At 48.7% G+C, this 21,070-nt stretch overlaps 1 pseudogene; it reads right to left on the bottom strand.

Moving 5' to 3' along the window:
- Positions 1–3,068: 3,068 nt before the first annotated feature.
- Positions 3,069–3,999, bottom strand: LOC103020013 (NAD-dependent protein deacylase sirtuin-5, mitochondrial-like; annotated as a pseudogene).
- Between the last annotated feature and the right edge of the window lie 17,071 nt (positions 4,000–21,070).

The following is a 21,070-nucleotide window of genomic DNA, read 5'->3' as shown; positions in this document are numbered from 1 at the left end:
TTAAATAAAAAATTATTAAAATAATAATAAATTAAATTTAATAATTTATTAATAAATTATTAATTTATAAATAAATTAAATTAATTTATTTAAAATAATACATTCATTCATTCATTTATTTATATTTGGCTGCGTTGGGTCTTTGTTGCTGCACACCAGCTTCCTCTAGTTGCAGCGAGCGGGGGCTACTCTTCATTGCGGTGCGCGGGCTTCTCACTGCGGTGGCTTCTCTTGTTGCGGAGCACGGGCTCTAGGCATGCATGCTTCAGTAGTTGCAGCACGCAGGCTCAGTAGTTGTGGCTCATGGGCTCTAGAATGCAGGCTCAGTAGTTGTGGCACATGGGCTTAGTTGCTCCGCCCTGCCTAGTGGTTTTACGGTTGCTTGCACCTGACCCCTGGCTAAACCATAGTCCTACAATGACATTTTAGGCCTCCCCTGTCCCACGGTGGTTTCAGAGTCACACAGAACCAGGAAGTATACCAACTGGAGGCTTGGCTGTGAGGCTCATCTCTGTGTCCCTACCTCTCCAGTCTCACGGTCTAGGAAATGCCATCTCCCCAGGTGGCGATCAGCAATAGTTGTTTATTTTTTCCCAACTTCCTTTCATGACCTACTCTGCCTCTCACTTCCAGCGGTGAGCCTTGTGTGGAACATTTTTAGCTCTCTTTATCCCATAGGATCAAACTCGCAGTCAGTTCTGCTGACTTCTGGTCAGAGCACAGCACGCCCCAGGCTGCCGTCTGCTCTGTTGTGCATTTCTGCAAAGGGAGTATTTATCTCTTTTCTGCTGGATCTTTTCTATCTTCAGATACTCATCTTATCCTTGAGTTTATCTAGGTATACATATCTAGGTTTTCTATTTCAGTATTTTATCTGTCACTGCTGTATGTTTGGAACAGAGAAGGTACATCAAAGCATGAACTCTCCGTCTTATCCCTGGCCTTTCTTCTCTGCCCCAAGTCTTTACATCCAGTGGCTACTAAGCAAGGGAATTTTTGTGTCTATTGATGCAGTGATGTATATGGGTATGAGCTGACCACAATTTACCAAATAATCAGCTTTGATGAGACAGATGGGGAAAGTTCATTGTAGGTAGATTATTTCTGAATGACTTAGTAAATTATGAACCAACTCTCTCTTTCATGCCTGAACCACTAAAAGAGAGGTTGGATTACAAAATCTGAGAGATCTGTTCCAGATTCAAATGACCTCTTATCCATATTAAGTCATCACTTAAGAGGAATACACAACAACCAGGTTGTTTCTGAGAGTTGAATCAGTGAATTTGTAATTACCACACTTGAGTATGAGCTCATTAGCCAGTCTCATCCTAGGATGTATAACACCAGAGGACATGTTACAGCCTCATGACAGAATATCCAAGCCTGTGAAGGACTGGGGTAAAGCCGGACACATCTAACCTCGGTGACCACCTACAAGCAGGATGCCTCTTATTTAGGAAGGTCCTTTCCCTCAACCCAAGGCAGGTCCTTCGCCCATCAGAGTGAGGGAGCCCCCCACCCTTCTGGAAGAAAGCAAATATGGGTTTGGGCTCAAAAGCATGGGTTTTGGAATTTGTGAGCCTCAGTCCCAGCTCTGCCACTGGTTGACTATGACATTGGCAAGTTAACGCCCTCTGCCTTCATTTCCACATCTGTTGAGAAAGGAATAATAGTTGTCTTCCCTCCCAGAACTACCATGAGCACTAAATGAAATAATGAGTGTAAAGTGCTAGCCTGGAATAGCATGTGTGTTCCTCCCAAAATTAATAAACACAGAATCACCATATAATCCAGCAATCTGGGTATATACTCGAAAGAACTGAAAGCAGGGACTCGGACAGGTATTTGTACTTCCACGTTTACAGCAGCATTATTCACAGTAGCCAAGAGGTGGAGCCAACCCAGGTGTCCATTGATAGACAAGTAAATAAACAAAATCTGGTCTGTCCACAAAATGCAATATTATCCAGTCTTAAAAAGGAAGGAAATTTTGACACATGCTGCAACATGGATGAATCTTGAGGACACATACTGTGAAATAAGCCAGACACGAAAGGACAAATAGTGTATGATTCCACTTATATGAGGTCCCTAAAATGTGGATCTGTCAAATTCATAGAGACAGAAAGTAGAAGGGTGGGTGCCAGGGGCTGGGGAGGGGGAGTGGGGAGTTAGTGCTTACTGGGTAGACTTTCAGTTTGGGAAGATGGAAAAGTTCTGGACATGCGTGATAGTTGGTTGCACAACACTGTGAATGTACTTAACACTTCTGAGCTGTACACTTAAAAATGGTGAAGATGGTAAATTTTATGTTATGTGTATCTTACCACACTTTTTTTTCTTTGCTGTAGAAAGGGATTTTATTTTCCACCAACCCTTGCGCAGAAATCACAGATACCAGGGTTTTTTTTTTTTTTTTTAATTTATTTTATTTATGGCTGTGTTGGGTCTTCGTTTCTGTGCGAGGGCTTTCTCCAGTTGTGGCAAGCAGGGGCCACTCTTCATCGCGGTGCACGGGCCTCTTGCTATCGCGGCCTCTCTTGTTGCGGAGCACAGGCTCCAGACGCGCAGGCTCAGCAATTGTGGCTCACGGGCCTAGTTGCTCCGCGGCATGTGGGATCTTCCCAGACCAGGGCTCGAACCCGTGTCCCCTGCATTGGCAGGCAGATTCTCAACCACTGCGCCACCAGGGAAGCCCGATACCAGGGTTTTACCCCTCTACTTCCACCTTTGCCCAAATAGCAAAAATACAATCAGGATAATTACTTTTTTTAGACAATCTAATTACAAAGTTGTTTCCCGCCCAGTAACCAACCAAACACATCAGAGGTATCTTATGTTTAGGTTCAAACCAAATAACATGAATTGACTTGAGAAATTCTGTGACTTCTCCTTCTAAACATGTTTACTAGTGTTGCTTCTAAGTCTCCATCACTTATCAGCAGTTTGGATTCCAGACGATATTTTCAGACCTTTCAGTATTCAGCTCACCATCCACAAGACTGTTTCTCCTGTTGGTGGCCTGGTATTTAGATGTGCTGTGATTTCTTCCTTCCTCAGGGCAATTAAGAAACAGTTTCATTTTCACGAGGAGTGAGGGCTTCAGGAAAGTCGTCCCACATGGCCCCTGGAAATGAAACGTGAATCTGTTCATGGCTGGGGTGGTTCCCATGTTAAATTCGGCCACTGGTGCTCCCCGGGCAGACACCTGGGGGGCAAACATGGCGGCAGCGTAACCACAGAGGAAGTTCCCACCACCAGACACAAGTCACAAAGGGCCAGCTCCCTGTCAGCCTCCTCCAGGATGGCAGGGTCCAGGTTTTCTCCAAACCACCCCACGTGAGGTCGCAGCAGGCCCACACATCCTGCCTCTTCACACCGGCAAAGTTTCTCCACTGGGATTCTGGCATCTTGAGTTTCAGGTCTGGAGCCCCTTTTCCTGATAAAACTGGACAAATTGGACTCTTGTAATTCTCAGCCACAACTCCACAAGAGGTACATCGAGTTTTAAATAAGCTACCATGGATTTCCAGAAGGTTCTTGGTGCCAGCCTTGTGGTGCAGCTCATTGATATTCTGGGTGACGACCACAACCCGTTGGCCCTGCCGGTCCAGCCGGGCCTCACACTCGGTGATGGCCAGGTGCCGGGCGTTGGGCTCCTTGCTCTGCACCACCTCCCGCCGGTAGTGGTAGAACTCCCACACCTGGGACGGGTTTCGGGCAAAGGCCTGAGGCGTGGCCAGGTCCTGAGATTGCCATTTTCTCCAGTAACCTTCCGCTTCTCTGAAAGTCGGAACCCCACTCTCAGCACTGACGCCAGCCCCTGAAATGATGACTGTGTGCTTGGCTTTTGCAAAAAACTTCCAGAAGCCCGGCCGTATTTGAACTTGGACGAGCCATTGTTAGGCAGATCTTGGTTTGTGCAGAGGCTGGAGAGATCGATCCGCAATACAGCGGGGAAAGTAATTGGCTTGGGACAATCCAGAGAGGTGGCATCAGGTTTTCTGTGTCGCACTAATTATTGAGATAGGCTCGTTTCCTGCCCCCCGCCTCGTCTGTCGGGCCGCAGCTGCCCCAGCGCTGTGCCGGGAAGACACCGGGCCTCGGACCTCTGCAGGTGCGGCTCTTACCACAATTTTTAAAACAAGAAGAGCCACGTGACAGCCTCTGCACCTGCTGCATAATTACTGTTCGTTGCTTTGTTCGATCATTCTTATTGAACAGGCCTTCTCCAGATCCTGTGTTAGGACTGCTGCTCCCAAGGGGAATGAGACACAGGCTCGGCCCTCAGAGCTCGCGGTCGAACAGGGGCGAGGCATCCACACAGTGTGGGGAGTAAAGTGCTCTAAAGTGCCCTGGGTGATAAAGGCCTGTCGACGGCATGAGGGGCGCTGGGCAGTGACTGGCCAGCTCTTCTTGAGAGACCAGTGGAAGTCAGGAAGCCTTTCTGCAAAGTGTAACACGTGACCTGAATCCCGACACCCGGCAAAGTGGTCATCGAGCTCTGGAGTTTGCTGGGGAGAGAATCTGGGCAGTGCAGGGCCTGGCATGTCCTGCTGCATTGGTAGCCATGAGGAGTCCGGGGCCAGCAGCAGCCGGGGCTCGAGAAGGAGGCAAGGGGCAGACCCCAGAGGGCTCTGGGCTTGTGAGAACCATCCCTCAGCAGCACCAGATTGGTTAGCCTGTTTTTCATTGTTATTTCCAGACTAAATAGCAACTGGTAAAAAGCCAGAAAAGCCTAGTGTTTTCAAGCCTGCTCAGAGAGAATGCTCCACTTGGGTCTGTGAGGCATCGAATGCTTATTCAGACCCAAACTGCTCATCATCCGAAGGAGTGCTTAGCTATTTGCACACAAACCTCAGTGTGACATAAACCTGCTACTTTGTGCAACTCCAGCAGCAGAGAAAACGTCTCTATTCGTTTTTCTCAGCAGTGTTTCAAACTGAGCTTTATTGATTATGACCTTGTATTCATTTCAAATAAAAGACTTATGTAACCAGTTTTATTTAATATTCAAGAGCCTTGCGTATTCCCAGTGAATCAGGAAACTAATACGTTTGTACTGGCAGCTACACACAAGCCTAGGCTCATTGTTGCGGACGACAACCCACAGCCTGAAGCGTGTCCCAGAGTTCTCCTTGGAATGTGAAGGAATCCCCGTCCGCTATAGCCAGAAGACTGTTTCCTGTGAAGTCAGCACAGCACTACTGGGTCTCTAGGAGATAAAGCATACCATTGACGTCCTCATGCTTTGCTGGATGGCAGCACTTCTGGTTTCCACCAGGCTGCAAGGAATTCTCACTGATATTCCAGGGCAGCCCATTTCCTGCAAACAAATATGTTCTTAGGGGTCTGCCCTAGTTCACCACGTCCATCCAGAGCAAGAACTCACCAGGGGCTTACAAATATGGCCTCCTGTTAGAGAAGGTATCAAAAAAATCTTATTTCTCGCATCAATTTCAGGGAATCAGCACCAAATAATTCAGAAAGCCTGTTCTTTGCAAACAAGCCAGTGCCATTTTGGGTTTTGTATTGAGTGAAAAGACTTAGAGCATGTCTTTCCATGCTGCCCTGGCTGTGACGGGCATCTGCAGAATCTCCTAACATCGTTCTCATCACGTGCTCAGGAGTCTCGGGGCTGGGGTTCGTATCGTTCACTCCTCTGTGAAACTTCAAGTCGGCACCTCAGCTGATCTGTCTGTCAGCCTCGTGAGCACAGACCAGCAGCCATGCCGTGAGAGTCCCAAGTGACAGTGAGAGCAGGTAATTTCACTGCGTTTCCTCCCTGGTTGACAGAGTCTGACGTTGCTCTCAGTGTCTAGAGCAGTGATTCTCAATCAGTGGTGACTTTGTGCCCCAGGGGCTTTGGCAGTGCCTGGAGGCATTTTTGATGTCATGACTGGGACTGCGGGGGAGTGGGGGGGGGGGATGCTACAGCCATCAGGTGAGTAGAGGCCAGGGATGCTGGTGAACATCCTGCAATGCACAGGGCAGCCTCCCTCCCACCCTCAAAGAACTGTCCGGTTAAAACATCCAGAGTGTCAAGATTAAGAACACCTGAGTGCCTCCATTTAGTCCTCTCAAAGTCAAACTTTTCTGCCCGACAAAATCTTCTCCCTTTGTAACAATGGGGGTTAGAGCAAGGTGCGAGGCTGGACTACATTTCCCAGCCTCCTTTGCAGTTCAGTGTGGTCGTGTGACCGGTTCTCACCAATAGAATGTGACCAGAAGTGATGTCTGTCCCCTACTGCTGGCAAGATGTAGATGACAGCTAGGTTGTGGTAGCGCCACATGTTGGATCCTGGGCCCCTGAATCATCCCACGGGACAGAGCCACCATCAGCTAAAAGCACATGCTGCAGTCTGGCATGTGAATGAGAAATAAACTTCTGTTGTGTTTGAGCCAATAAGCATCTTTGGGTCTGTTTTTCACAGCAGCTTAGCTCATCCCAGCTAAAAACAGACATTCCCCCAAAAGCCCATTTTGGCCCTAGGAGCCTTAGGAAGCTGAGACCTGTGAGTGAGGCAACCATGGCGGGAATCTTTGCCCTGGTGTTAGCATGGGGCCCCCTCCCCTAACTGTCAAAGCGCACTGCCAGGGGCCCTGCTTTGCTCAGCATAACCTCGACTCCAGAATACGTTGTGATATGATCCCAGCTCTGTGTGACCTCGGCTGCATCGTAAGGATTGGGGCACTTGAGTTGCCAATGACAGAATTTCAACGGGGACCAGCTTAGGCAACAAAAGGAAGAGGCTGAGGAAACCAAACCACAGTGAAAGCAGCAGGGTGGACCTGCCCCAGAGACGGCTGAAGCAGCGGGGCTCCCCTCCCCCACCTCTTGCCGCCGCTGTTCTGGGGGTGTTGGCTTCGTTCTGGATTTCTGCGGTCGAGCCTCTTCACACAGGAGGGAAAAGGCATCTTCATCCTTGAGCTCATATCCTCACTTTGAAAAACTCCTGGAAGGACTTGGGTTGAGCATTCCTGCTGTGGCTGGAGTGGGGTGTGCTCCGGGAGCAGTAAGGAACAGGGCTGTCCCCGCGTGAACAGTGAACGTACACACATTCTACTCGGTGGAGATATGCTCGCCTGCCCAGTGACCCATCTTTTCCCCAGCCCTGCTGCTCGGAGCCAGGGGGTCGGGCTGTAGCCTCGGAGAGCACGTCACAGAATTGTTTTCCGCACAGCCTCTACCCCAGCTCCTACCACTGCCAGTGAGTGCTGTCTGAAATGTGACAGGAGAAAATTCTAACTGTGCAAGGTGTGATCAGTCATAAAATACGATGGCACGTGAAGTCTGCTCTGTGACTGACAGCTGGAAATTTTTCAGCAAGATAAACCGACTACCATCTATCTCACTTAACGCTCTCCTGTTTCTCCTGGCTCATCCTAGTTTATTTCATCCATAGCATTTATCGCACTCTGTGATTACTTGGTTTATCTGTTTACTTGTTTATTGTCCATCCCTCCTATTAGAATGCAAGCCCCCTGAGGGCCGGGATCTTGTCTGTCTTGGTCCCTGCAGTGTCCTCACTGAGCCTGGTGCCTAGCATGGCCCTGGCGTGATGTGTGCAAGAGAGCATTGCTTCTGCCAAAGCTCGGGCGTGTGGGGCTTTGCTGAGGGCTATTCCACTTGTCCTCTGTGTGTGATGACCTAAATGTCTGCAGGCTCTTATTGGAATCTGCTCGTTTGCATCACCCCTTGTAGAAGTTCCTTCAAGTCTCTGAGAACTGAACATGTGTTTTCTCCTAATTTCGAGTGTAATTTCCCACTCCTTTGTAATCCCCTTTTATTTCTTTCACTGATCACCGGGAAGAAGGGGATTTCTGGTACAAACAGAAGAGTCAAAATGAGAAGGGCATGAACCCATGAGACAGTGATCGCCCTTTGGAGATGGTGTTCAGAGTCTCACCTCCCAAGTCGTTCCCATTCGTTCCATAAATATTTATTTCTTGTAAGGGGCTCAGTTCACTCTCTTGAACCCAAATTCCCAAGTCCTTGTGGGGACCTGTCTGCAGCATTTGCCACCATTGACTGCTCTTTCTGGAACTTTCTCCACCCTTGGCTTCCACAACAGTGGTCCAAAACCCTGTTTCTTCCTCCTTTGCTGTCTTCCTCTGACCTCACCTCCAAGTTCTTTTCAGAGGCTCACCCCCATCCCCTCCAGCATGTTAAACGACGCAGTGCCCACTGATCTGCCCGTCCGCGTCCTCATCCCGACCTCATCACTCACTTGGGTTCAGTCACTTCTAAATGTGGTGCTTCTCGACCTCACATGTCTAGTTAGGTCCTGCGCTCTCTCAATATGCATCTCAGACTCCACGTGTGCGGGACAGAAGTCATTTTCTCCCCACACTCTCACTCCTCTAGATGCTTCTCTCTCCCTCGGCATTTTCCCGTCCCTCATCCAACTTGTAACCAAAGCCTGTCCATCCTGCGTCCTCAGCGTCCCTCTCTGACCCTGCGTGTCCTGCCTCTGTTCCAGCTGCACCCCTGTTCACACCCGCTCGTGCGGCCTCCTCTCCTCACCTCCAGCCCTGCCCTCCTACTGGCTCTCTCCACACGTGTCCTCCAGAGTACACACAGCACAGCCCTGTCCCAGCGCTCTCTCTGACCTGAGCTCTTCAACCCTTCGATACTCTGAAGGCGGGATTAAGCCCCATGCCCCGGTCACCTAAGGCCCTCCATGGCCAGACCCCTGCCGCCCTTTCCAGCCTCCCCTCCAGCCCTGGCACCCGCTACTCCAACTCTGGAACCACTTGCCGGTGCCCCATGTGCCTGGCTACAGCACGCTGCTTCCTCTTTGCAGAAGGCCTCCCCTTAGACAACCTCGAAAATGCCACCGCCTTTAATAACCAGTTTATCGGGACGCCGCCTCAGGGCCCTCTTCCTCCTTCATGACTCTGTCCCCAACCCTGTGTTTATCTCCATCACACGCCCTATTACACTTTGCTTCATTTATGTGACTACAAGTCTGTCTTCCCTGCCAGGCTATAAACTTCACGACACATCGGAGGCTTTCGGTATGTTCCCTGAGTGAATATCAGACACACATAAACTCCATGAAAGGGGCACTTTACTTGGTCACGGCTGTATCCTCAGAGCCTGCTTCGTAGCAGATATTCAACAAATATTTGCTGACCCTGTGAGTGAACACAAATAAAAAATATACACACCAAATGTATATCATATGCACATATTCCAGAGGCCGAGGTTCCGGGAGTCTGTGAGTCTGGAATTTCCCTTCAAAGCCCAAGGAGGCATCACCACTCCTCCTGTCCCTCAGCGGCCAGCTACCCGCCGAGCAGCCGTGGCCTCCGGCTGACTCACGGGACGGCTTTTTCTTGGGGAGGAGTGGGAGGAGATGAGGGCTAACAAAAATAAGCACAGACGCTGGGGGTCATCCAGCCCGTCTGTGGCGTGAACGGCAGGAGCGCACCCCAGGCTCCCCCGGGCGGGGCCAGGCCGGCGTCCGTCCCCTCCGGCACCGGTGGGGCCCAAGCGTGCACGTAGTCCGGGCGTCAGCCAGACTTACGGTCGATGCAGTAAATCAGCCGCTGCTCCTAAGGCACCCGCTGCAGCGTTACGTGCGAACGTTCCTTGTAGGTTGTGAAGGAAACACACACGGGTGGAGTGATGATTAAACGTTAAGTTGATCATTCCCTCTGTGTGTCTTTTTTATTCTTTACAAAGGGCTTTATCTCACTTGATGGTAACATCAACCAGGAAAGAAGGGCAATTTCACAGGTGAAGAAAAGACTCAGAGAATCAGTAACTTGCTTAGAGCCTGATTCTCAAAGTGGTCCAAGGACTGACAGCATCGGCATCACCTGGGAACTTCATCAACCTGCAAGTTCTGGGCCCCCCTCAGATCTCCTGAATCAGACGCTCTGGCATGAGGCCCACCTGTGCATTGTCACAAGCCCCACTCCAGGTGGCTCAAGTGCATGCCCAAGTTAGGGAAGCCCTGACCTAGAGTCGTGCAGGTGGCACTTTACAGACCTGGGAGAACCCAAGGATGTCCTTAGGCGCTGTCCTTCGTGGAGCTACTTGCATGTTAGTAGCTAATAGTTTCCTGAGCCTACTTGCTCCAGGAAGCCCTGCACACACCCGTTCCAGCTACGCCTCCCCCTCCCTCCATGCCACTGTCCCCCGGCCCCCACCAGCCTCCTGTGTTCCTCGGACGTGCCCAGGTCTTTTCTGCCCCAGGACCTTCTCACAGACTGTTTCCTCTGCCTGGAGTGCCATCCCTCCTGGCTCCATTCTCCTCACATTGAGTCTCAAGGCAAACGTTCTCTCCTCAGAAGGACCTCCTCAGGGCGCCTCCATGACTCTGTCGTATCCCTCTGTTTATTTTCATCACAGCATTTGACACCTTCTGAAGTTTACCTTGTGTGCTGCCTGGGAAGTAAACTCCCTGAGGCAAGGTGCTGTCCTTCTCGTTTACTGTCCTGTCTCCACAGCCCACCACAGCGCTTAGCACACGGCACACATAATTGTGATTGCATAAGTAAACCACAAACTAGAGGCAACTCGGAAGAAGGAAAAGGCAATTTCCTTCTCCTGTGAGAAGGGCCCGTCTAGTGTCTCCTTTGGGGAGCGGGGCAGGGAGAGCAGTTTACGGTTTCTTTGAATATCGGGGGCACCTGATGGAAGCTTCCACGCAGGACTTGGTTCCCAAGGAGAAGCAGATCAATGAGTTAAGCTTCAGTTTCCAGAGAGGGGGGCAGGGAGGGAAGGTGGTTCTGGATGGGATGAGTGGACTGGTGGGACCCAGGGGAGGGCGTGGCTGCCCTAAGACTGGGAAGGGACAGCGCTTTCTTTTATTATTAATATTTGTGGTTAAAAAAAATACCATGAAAAATGCGCTTGCTTAACAAATATTTAGGTGTATAGTACAGTGCTGTTACTATACATACATTGTTGTACAGCAAATCTCTTGCACATTTTATCTTGCAGGGCTGAAACTATTATTCATTAAACAACAACTGCTCACTTCCCCCTCTCCCCTCCCCCGGCAACCACTGCTCTACCTCCTGTTTCTATGAGTTTGACCCCTCTAGGTACCTCATATAGGTAGAATCATATAGTATTTGGCTTTGCGTGGCTGGCTTATTTCACTCAGCAGAATGTCCTCAAGATTCATTCATGTTGAAGCACATGACAGGATTTCTTCCTTTTTTAAGGCTGAATAATATTCTACTGCATGTATAGGTTTCATTTACTTTATCCATCCAGCCATTAACAGACACTTAGGTTGTTTCCGCCTCCTGGCTATTGTGAATAATGATGATCTGAACATGAGAGTGCAAATATTTCTTTGAGAGCCTGTTTTCGATTCTTTTGGGTAAATACCCTGAAGGGCAATTGCTGGGTCATATGGTAGCTCTATTTTTAGTTTTCTGAGGGACCTCCATACTGTTCTCCATAGTGGCTGCACCACTTCACATCCCCACCAACAGTGCATGAGGGCTCCAAAGTCTCCACACCCTTGACAACACTTGCCATTTTCTGGTTTTTTTGGCCATTCTAACCATTCTAACAGGTTGAGGTGATATTCCATGGCTTTGATTTGTATTTCTCTGATGATTAGTGATGTTGAGCATCTTTACACACACCTGCTGGTCATTTGTCTTCTTTGGAGAAATGTCTGTTGAAGTCCTTGGAAGGGACAGCTCTTTTTTGTTTTGCTTTGTTTTTAGAAACTTATTTATTTATTTATTTATTTATTTATTTATTTTGGCTGTGTTGGGTCTCTGTTGCTGCACACGAGCTTTCTCTAGTTGCGGCGAGCAGGGTCTACTCTTGGCTGCGGTGCGCGGGCTTCTCATGGTGGTGGCTTCTCTTGTTGCGGAGCACGGGCTCTAGGCGTGTGGGCTTCCGTAGTTGTGGCTCGCAGGCTCTAGAGTGCAGGTTCAGTAGTTGTGGCGCACGGGCTTAGTTGCTCTGCGGCATGTGGGATCTTCCCAAACCAGGGCTTGAACCCTTGTCCCCTGCATTCGCGGGTGGATTCTCAACCGCTGCGCCACCAGGGGAGCCCCGATGGCTCTGTTTTGGAAGGAAGTCCTGCAAGAGGTGGAGACCCATCAGTGCCCTTACACGGAGCGCTCTACACCGGGGGCCCTGGGCGCAGCCCCAGCACGCAAGCTTGACGGAGGGTGAGAGGTGGAGACTCCTCGGTGCCCTCCCGTATCCAGAGGGGCCACGCAGGCCACAGCAGCTGCTGAGGTGCTGTGGTGCTTACGCCATGTTCTGGACTGTGTAAACCCCTGGGTTCCAGAACAATCTTAAGGCACGCACTGTCCTGAATGTGACAAAACTCCTGTGTCTGTCTAGTTTTGTTTAAATTGTGATAAAATTCACAGAACTTAAAATTTACCATCTTGGCCAGTTTTAAGTATAAAGTTCAGTGGCATTTTAAGTAGATTATAGTGCATCCATCTATAGAACTTTTTCTTCTTGCGGAACTGAAACTCTGTATCCATTACACACTAATTCTCCCATCCCTCTCCTTCCCGGCCCCTGGAAACTACCCTTCTGCTTTCTGTCTCTATGAAGTGGCCGACTCTAGGGACCTAAGGTGTGTGGAATCATATAGTCTTTTCGTGTCTGGCTTATTTCACTCAGCCTAATGTCCTCAAGGTCCATCCATGCTTTAGCACGTATCAGAATTTCTTTCTTTGTTTTCTTCCAGCTTTACTGAGATATAATTGACATACAGCGCTGTGTAAGTTTAAGGTGGACAGCATAGTGATTTGACTCGCACACATCATGAAGTGATTGTCACAGTAAGTTTAATGAGCATTCGTCATCTCATAGAGATACAAAATTAGAGAAATAGAAACAAGTTTTCCTGTGATGAGAGCTCTTAGGGTTTACTCTCTGAATAACTTTCCTGTCTAACACACAGCAGGGTTAATTATCTTGATCATGTTGTGCATGACATCCCTAGCATTTTTTTTTTAAATACTGTATGACTCTGTAGCTTTTTTAAAAAATTATTATTTATTTATTTATTTATTTTTGGCTGTGTTGGGTCTTCGCTTCTGTGTGAGGGCTTTCTCCAGTTGCGGCAAGCGGGGGCCACTCTTCATCGCGGTGCACGGGCCTCTCACTATCGTGGCTTCTCTTGTTGCGGAGCACAGGCTCCAGACGCGCAGGCTCAGTAGTTGTGGCCCACGGGCCTAGCTGCTCCGCGGCATGTGGGATCCTCCCAGACCAGGGCTCGAACCCGTGTCCCCTGCATCGGCAGGCAGACTGTCAACCACTGTGCCACCAGGGAAGCCCCCTAGCATTTATTTATCTTATAACTGGAAGTTTGTTCCTTTTGACAGCTTTCATCCAGTTCCCCTTTCCCCCCTCCCCCTGCCTCTGGTTACCATGACTCTGATCTCTTTTTCTATGAGTTTATTTGTTTGTTTTTGAGGTATAATTGACCTGCAACACTATGTTAGTTCCTGTTCCACAACATAGTCATCAGATATTTCTATACATTTAAAAATGATCACCACAATAAGTCTACTTACCATCTGTCACAATACAGACATTGCATAATTATTGACTCTTTTCCCCACACTGTACATTTCATACCCTTGACTCATTTATTTTGCAACTGAAACTTTGTACCTCTTAATCTCCCTCACCTATATCTCTCCTCCCTCCGCCCCCTCCCCTCTGGCAACCACTTGTTTGTTCTCTGTTTCTATGACTCTGCTTCTGTTTTGTTAAAATCTCCTTCTTGTTTAAGGCTGAATAATATTGCATTGTATGTAGAGACCACAGTTTGTTTAGCCATTCATTCATCAGTGGACACCTGGGTTGCTTCCACCTTTCAACTATTATGAATAATGCTGCTATGGACATGGGTGTATAAATATCTGTTTTAATTCTTTTGGGTATATACTTGGAAGTGGAATGCTGGATCATGTGATAGTTCTATGTTCAATTTTTTGAGGAACCACCATACTTTTTCCCATTATGTTGGCTGCGCCATTTTACATTCCCACCAACAGTGCACAAAGGTTCCAGTTTCTCCACATCCTCCGTGAAACTTCCTATTTTTTGTTTTTGTTTTTGATAGTAGCTATCCTAATGGGCATAAGGTGGTATCTCATTGTGGCTTTGATCTGCATTTCCCTAATGACTGGTGATGTCGAGCATCTTTTCATTACCCATTCATGCATCTTCTTTGTAGACGCATCTATTCAAGTCCTTTCCCCTTTTTTAAATCAGGTTGTTTGTTTTTGTAGTCATCTGTTAAACTTTCTATCTGCCATTCATGAAGTGTAGTATATGTCATGGATTATGTAAGCCAGTAACACACACGATCTCATTTTATCCTCATAATAACCTTGAAATGCAGGTACAATCAATATTCGCCTTTTATAGAAGAGGCATCAAGGCCCAGAGAGGTTAAACCACCTGCCCAAGGTCACACAGCTGTAAGTGGTTGAGCACAGACTTAGACCAAGCCTGTGTGATTCTAAGCCCTGCCCCGTGACCCTGCAGCTCTCACCATGTGGCAGTTGATCGGGGAGGCTAGAACCAGGCCCCCTCACAAGTCACCTGGGTCTCTCCCCTAAAGCCCAGCATCCTAGGAAGAACCCCAGGTTGGGGGTTAGGAGCATGGGATATGCTAGTCTCAGCGCTGAGATGGGAAGCTTCCAGCACAGTCACCCCATTGCACTCGGCCTGTGACAGCGTCATAGCCAAGGGAGAGTGTGGATGGGAAAGCGCTTTGGAAAATATAACATGTCGGGAAGAAGTGAAGCACAGTCAGGACACAGGAGGCAGGTATGTCTCCTGGCACCTGGGAACCTGGACCATCCCGTGGCCTGTGGCTCAGAGGGTCTGCGGTGGCGGGGGTTCGCTCTCTCCCCAGACACCGACAGGGGCCCGGTGGAGAGGGTGCGGAGCAGGTGCAGCCAGCGCTGGCCTCCACGTGGGACTGGCCTCTGCTCCTCCATCCTGTTCAGGGCTCTTCTCACATCAGCCATGAAAAAGGCAAGGGCACAAGTGTGGCAGGCAGAGCAGTGGTCCGCAGCGATGTCCACGCCCTAATCCCCAGAACCACTGAATATGTTGGCTTCCATGGCAAAGGGGACTTTGCAGATATGACCAAGTGAGGGATCTTGAGATGGGAGATGATGCTGGAACTTCTGGGCGGGGGGCAATGTCATCTCCAGGTCCTTATACGAGGGAGGCAGGAGGGTCAGAGAGAGCAGAGATGTGACAACAGAATCAGAGGTCAGAGTGATGTGATTGCTGAAGGGGAACATGAGCCACGTCACACAGGTGCCTCGAGACGCTGGAAAGGGGCAGGAACAGATTCTCCCCTAGAGGCTGCAGGAGGAGCGCAGCTCTGCCAGCACCTTGATCTTACCCAGTAACACCCATGTGAGACTTCTGACTCCAGAACTCTAACTTAATAAAATTATGTTCTTTTGAGCCACCAAGTTTGTGGGGATGTGTTATAGCGACAGTAGAAAACAAATTCAACAACCCAATTGAAAATGGACAAAAGAGGTGAACAGGCATTTAACAGAAAAGGAGATGCACGGGCCAGTAAGCAGGTGAAGAGCTAGCCAGCATCACCGGTTGTCCTAGTCGGCTGCCATAACAAAATGCCATAGACTGGGGGGCTTAGAATGGACATTCCCATTCCCAAAGGGGGAAACAGGAAAGAAGAGGGGGGGTGACAAGTCCCTAGCAAGTCCAAACCCTAATCTATGGTATTTGGTTTGGCAGCCTAAGGTAAGACACCAGTTATTGAGGAAATGCAAATTAAGGCCCCAATGACATTCCACTGGGTTAGCCAAAAAGTTCGTCCAGGTTTTTCTATAAGATGTGACAGAAGACCCCGAACGAACTTTTTGGCCAGCCCAATACTTTAATTGGCAGAATAATCGGAAAAAATTAATAAGCCTGTCAATAACCAGCATTAGGGAGAAGAGGATGTGGATGGGGGAGGGGTCTCTCATACAGTCTTGAGGGTGGGGCAGTACTTTGGTGGAAAACAACCCCCTGTTAATCCTAAAGCCAAACCTTTCCACTTCTAGAGCTCTACCAGGGGTACGACAAGAACGTCAAAGAATAATCATAAGAGCACTCTTCCCAGTGGCAAAAGGCTGGAAACAACTTGAATGGCCGTCAGCGGGAGGGTGGAGAAATAAACCAAGGTACATTCATACAGTGTACCATGACACACCAACCAAAGGGACAGACTACAGTGACAGGTGGCAACTGGCATGATTCTTACCAACACAGTACTAAGTGAAAACAGTAGCTCTGAAAAAATTACACAGAGCAAGATAGTCTTTGATATATCATTATATAGATTGATATATATATATATAAATTATATATATATTTATTTATTTGATACAAAACAACCAAACTAAAAATAGATACCCTTTAGGATCACATAAATGCAATACAACTACCTAAAGAACGTGGAAACAGAGAAAATGGGTAAAACAAGAGTTGGGCATGATTTGAAAAGTTAAAATCTGGACAAGGACATGTGGATTCACTAGTCTCTCCAGCTTTGGGTGTGTTTGATGTTTCCATTATATAGAGAAATGTTAAAATAATATAAAGAGAAAGGCAGGGGGTCAGGGTGATGGGATACAGGGAACCCTACGATGAAATGTCAGCTGTTGTCATAGGTCTGGTTTGGCTTGTTTTGTTTTGGACGGTGAGTTCATGGGCACTTGTTACATAACTAACTAAATAACCAAATTAAAGCAAGTCACGCATGGAGCAACGAAGAAACAATTTGGGAAGTGGAGGGAAATCGTGCAGTCAGCCTTGTGTGCACTTCTCAGTGGCACTGGGTCGATGGATCCCAGGACGGTCCTTCTGGAGCTCCATCTGCAAGGGGAGCCTTGGAACTTGTGGAGTCCTGGCTGCTCGCTCGTTCTCCTGCCCTTGCCAGCCCTTCTCCCCGCCCAGGCCACTTCTCTAAATCCTCTCCAGCAAAGGCCTGGGCCAGCTGTCCTGGGGCTTCGAGCTTCCTGATGAGAGCTGGTCCCATGTTTGGGACGTCACAGGTGATCTGCTTGCACTTTGGGACAAACTCAGGGGTTCACATTCATCCCAGGCACAGGGCAGCATTCAGGGGCCCTGAAGAAGGGACCACGTGTAGGAGTAGCTGCTGGGAGAGAAGTAGGCGGGGGGAGGGGGGAGCACCCTGCAAGGGGGAAGGGGTCTTCCTTTGAGAAGAAAATGGACTAAGAGACAGGACCCCTGCATCGCGTGTGCCTGTGCGTGTATGCGCGCGTGTGTCTTTACTGTTCGCTCGGGGCCAGTTCTTCAGGGACGCCTTGAATTCCTCCGAGCCCAGGACTGGCCTGGCCCCTTGGCAACCTTAATGAGCAAAAACTGTTTCTCACTTCCTCCCCACACCCAGCTCTTCCGGCTCTTCTCTAAGTGTGGTCCCCTAACCCTAACCCTGTCTCCTGTCTCCCGCCTGCAGAAGGTTCTGGACGTGCCTGACCTCCCCTCCAGCTGCCTGGCAGCGCTCTCTCCCTCCCCCCTCAGTGGAGGCCCCATTGCACCTGTCTTCACAAGCCCCTGCCCTGCCTTCCTGGCATTTTAGCAGCTAGTTACTCCCCTAGTTTCTCTTCCATCTGCAAACTTATTTGTGTCTTTCCTCCTCCTTTCCCACATCTGTGCTGGCGTCTCCCTGAGGCTTGTCTGAAGCTCATCCCTCCAGCGATGTTCTGGACCACCTCCCAGCACCTGGGCAGGGGCCTTCCTCTCCTGAGCTGCTCCCGGCCAAGTCCTCTCCCCGCATGCAAAGATGAGCGGCACCAACAGAACATTTTCTTTCTTTCTTTCTTTCTTTCTTTCTATCTATTGATTGATTGATTGATTGATTGATTGATTGCTGTGTTGGGTCTTCGTTTCTGTGCGAGGGCTTTCTCTAGTTGCGGCAAGTGGGGACCACTCTTCATCGCGGTGCGCGGGCCTCTCACTATCACGGCCTCTCTTGTTGTGGAGCACAGGCTCCAGACGCACAGGCTCAGTAGTTGTGGCTCACGGGCCCAGTTGCTCCGCGGCATGTGGGATCTTCCCAGACCAGGGCTCGAACCCATGTCCCCTGCATTGGCAGGCAGATTCTCAACCACTGCGCCACCAGGGAAGCCCAAACATAACATTTTCAATCAAAAAATTTTTAATTATGTTGAGCATTTATATTCTCTAAAGCAGTGCAGACCTGGTTTTGAATTCCAGCTCTCAAGGAAGCATTGGCCAAACTCTTTACTTTTTTCTAAACATTGGTTTCTTCTGCTGTAAAAAGGGCTATCAAAACATTTTTGCATGATTATTAAGAAAAGGGTTCAATACTATCAGTGTAAAATGTATTGCAGCAAATCAAAACTACAGTGAGGTATCACCTCACACCGGTCAGAATGGCCATCATCAAAAAATCTACAAACAATAAATGCTGCAGAGGTGTGGAGAAAAGGGAACCCTCTTGCACTGTCGGTGGGAATGTAAATTGATACAGCCACTATGGAGAACAGTATGGAGTTTCCTTAAAAAACTAAAAATAGAACTACCGTACGACCCAGCAATCCCACTACTGGGCATATACCCTGAGAAAACCATAATTCAAAAAGAGTCATGTACCACAATGTTCATTGCAGCTCTGTTTACAATATCCAGGATATGGAAGCAACCTAAGTGTCCATCGACAGATGAATGGATAAAGAAGATGTGGCACGTATATACAATGGAATATTACTCAGCCATAAAAAGAAACGAAATTGAGTTATTTTTAGTGAGGTGGATGGACCTAGAGTCTGTCATACAGAGTGAAGTATGTCAGAAAGAGAAAACAAATACCGTATGCTAACACATATATATGGAATCTAAAAAAAAAGAAAATGGTTCTGAAGAACCTAGGGGCAGGATAGGAATAAAGACGCAGACGTAGAGAATGGACTTGAGGACATGGTGAGGGGGAAGGGTATGCTGGGATGAAGTGAGAGAGTGGCATGGACATATATACAGTACCAAATGTAAAATAGATAGCTAGTGGGAAGAAGCCACATAGCACAGGGAGATCAGCTCAGTGCTTTGTGACCCTCTGGAGGGGTGGGATGGGGAGTGGGAGGGAGACGCAAGAGAGAGGAGATATGGGGATATATGTATATGTATAGCTGATTCACTTTGTTATACAACAGAAACTAACACACCATTGTAAAGCAATTATACTCCAATAAAGATGTTAAAAAACAAAATTAAAAAAATAAAATAAAATGTATTGCAGCAATAAGAGCTTGAATCGTGGATAAAAATATTTAGTGTTTGATCCATACATTAGATGTTTTTACTTAAGCATTTATATAATCTGAAAGAGCTTTAATTTTCACTAGGCATCTTATACTTCAAATTCTTACACCAGGAGAAGAAACTGAAGTGAGTGTTCAAAGAAAAATCATGATGAGAATTCCGTAATTCCAGGTTTGATGGTGAGAAAAGGCCAGTGCTTCTCATGTTACAAAAATTACCTGCTTAAAAGAGAATGACCGAAAGGATAAATTCCCTCTAAATAAATGATCCATCTCCCTTGTAACAAACCACCAACAAGGAACAGCGGCAGCCTCTCTGCCCCGTGTCCCTCTGGTCACCAGCCCATTCACAAGCAAGTTTTTCTTGAAAGAATAAGCTACATTAGCGCTCTCAACTTTCTTGCCTGCTTCCCGTTTACTTCTCAATTGCCTGCAAATGGATTTTCTGAAGGTCATCTATGTCAACACACCCCACCGGTATATCAGTGCTCTGGTTCCTGAGCGCCTGCTGTGCACAGGGGGCCCACGGGATTTTCATTCAGCAAGTGTTTACTGAGCTCCTCCCTGATGAGATCACCGGCCACGACAGCGGCATTGGCACAGGCGGTCAGACTTGGAGAAACACGAGATGGACACCTAACCGGCTGGTGGGAGGCAAGGGAAGAAGAGGGATTGGCCAATGAAGGGATGAAGAAGGATGCTTCAGGCAGAAGAACAGCAGCATGTGCCAACGAACAGTAGAAACGAGATACGCAGTCGTATTCACGGGGTGTTGTAGTCACATGGAGGCAGGCATGGGAGGCATTCAGGGAAGGCTTCCTGAGGGAGGTGATACCTAAACCGAGACCTGAGGAAGGACTAGGCATCTGTTAAGGAGGTGAAGGACGACATCCCAGGCACATATGCAGTGTGTGCAAAGGCACAGGAGATGGCATCTTGGGAGTTCCCTGGTGGCCTAGTGGTTAGGATTCTGAGCTTTCACTGCCGTGGCCTGGGTTCAATCCCTGGTCGGGGAACTGAGATCCCGCAAGCCGTGTGGCATGGCCAAAAAAAAAAAAAAGGAATATGGCATCTTGGGACAGGTGTAAGTAACACCGGATGATGACAGTGTAGCACCTGGAGAACAGCAATGCATGTTGAGTAGTTTGGGCCGAAAGGGATAGAAGTCACTGAAGGGGGAGAGGTTGTGTGTCTGCATGCCTGTGTGACTGCGACCGGGTCTCCCCTTTTAGAATGGTGGCTCCTGCTGCTCCACGGAAGATGCGCTAGAAGGGGCAAGACTGGCGGTGGGGAGACAAGCTAGAAAGAAGGCTGTTGTGACGCAATGACTAGGCTGAAAATGACAGTCGTCCACAAGGCCGGGGCTGTACCGTGTCATGTGTATCCAGTAGGATCCGTGATATCAAGTCATATTCACAGCTAGGCTTTCAGGGTAGGCAGACCTGAGTGTGAATCCCCACCCCGCCCATTACTAACCTCTCGAAGAGTCCACTTCCTCCGCTGTGAAGTCAGGACAATAGTAAGACCGACCTCACAGCTGCTGAAAGGATGAAAGAGCGCTGTACTGGCGAGCACAGAGCCCGAGACGGAGCACGCAGTGAACACACACAGGTGAGAGCCGCCGCCCTGGGCACCATCACCTGGCCTCGGGGACCAGACACAGATGCTCAGAGACCTGCACGGTGCACGGTGGCTCCAGGGCGTCCGCCGCCGCTGCTCACGGCAGACAGAGCCCAGAGCGGGCAGGTTACAGAGCGGGCAGGCTGGG

Source organism: Balaenoptera acutorostrata, chromosome 20, assembly GCF_949987535.1.
Source record: "Balaenoptera acutorostrata chromosome 20, mBalAcu1.1, whole genome shotgun sequence".
Lineage (NCBI taxonomy): Eukaryota > Metazoa > Chordata > Mammalia > Artiodactyla > Balaenopteridae > Balaenoptera > Balaenoptera acutorostrata.
This window is presented reverse-complemented; position numbering and strand designations above follow the sequence as displayed.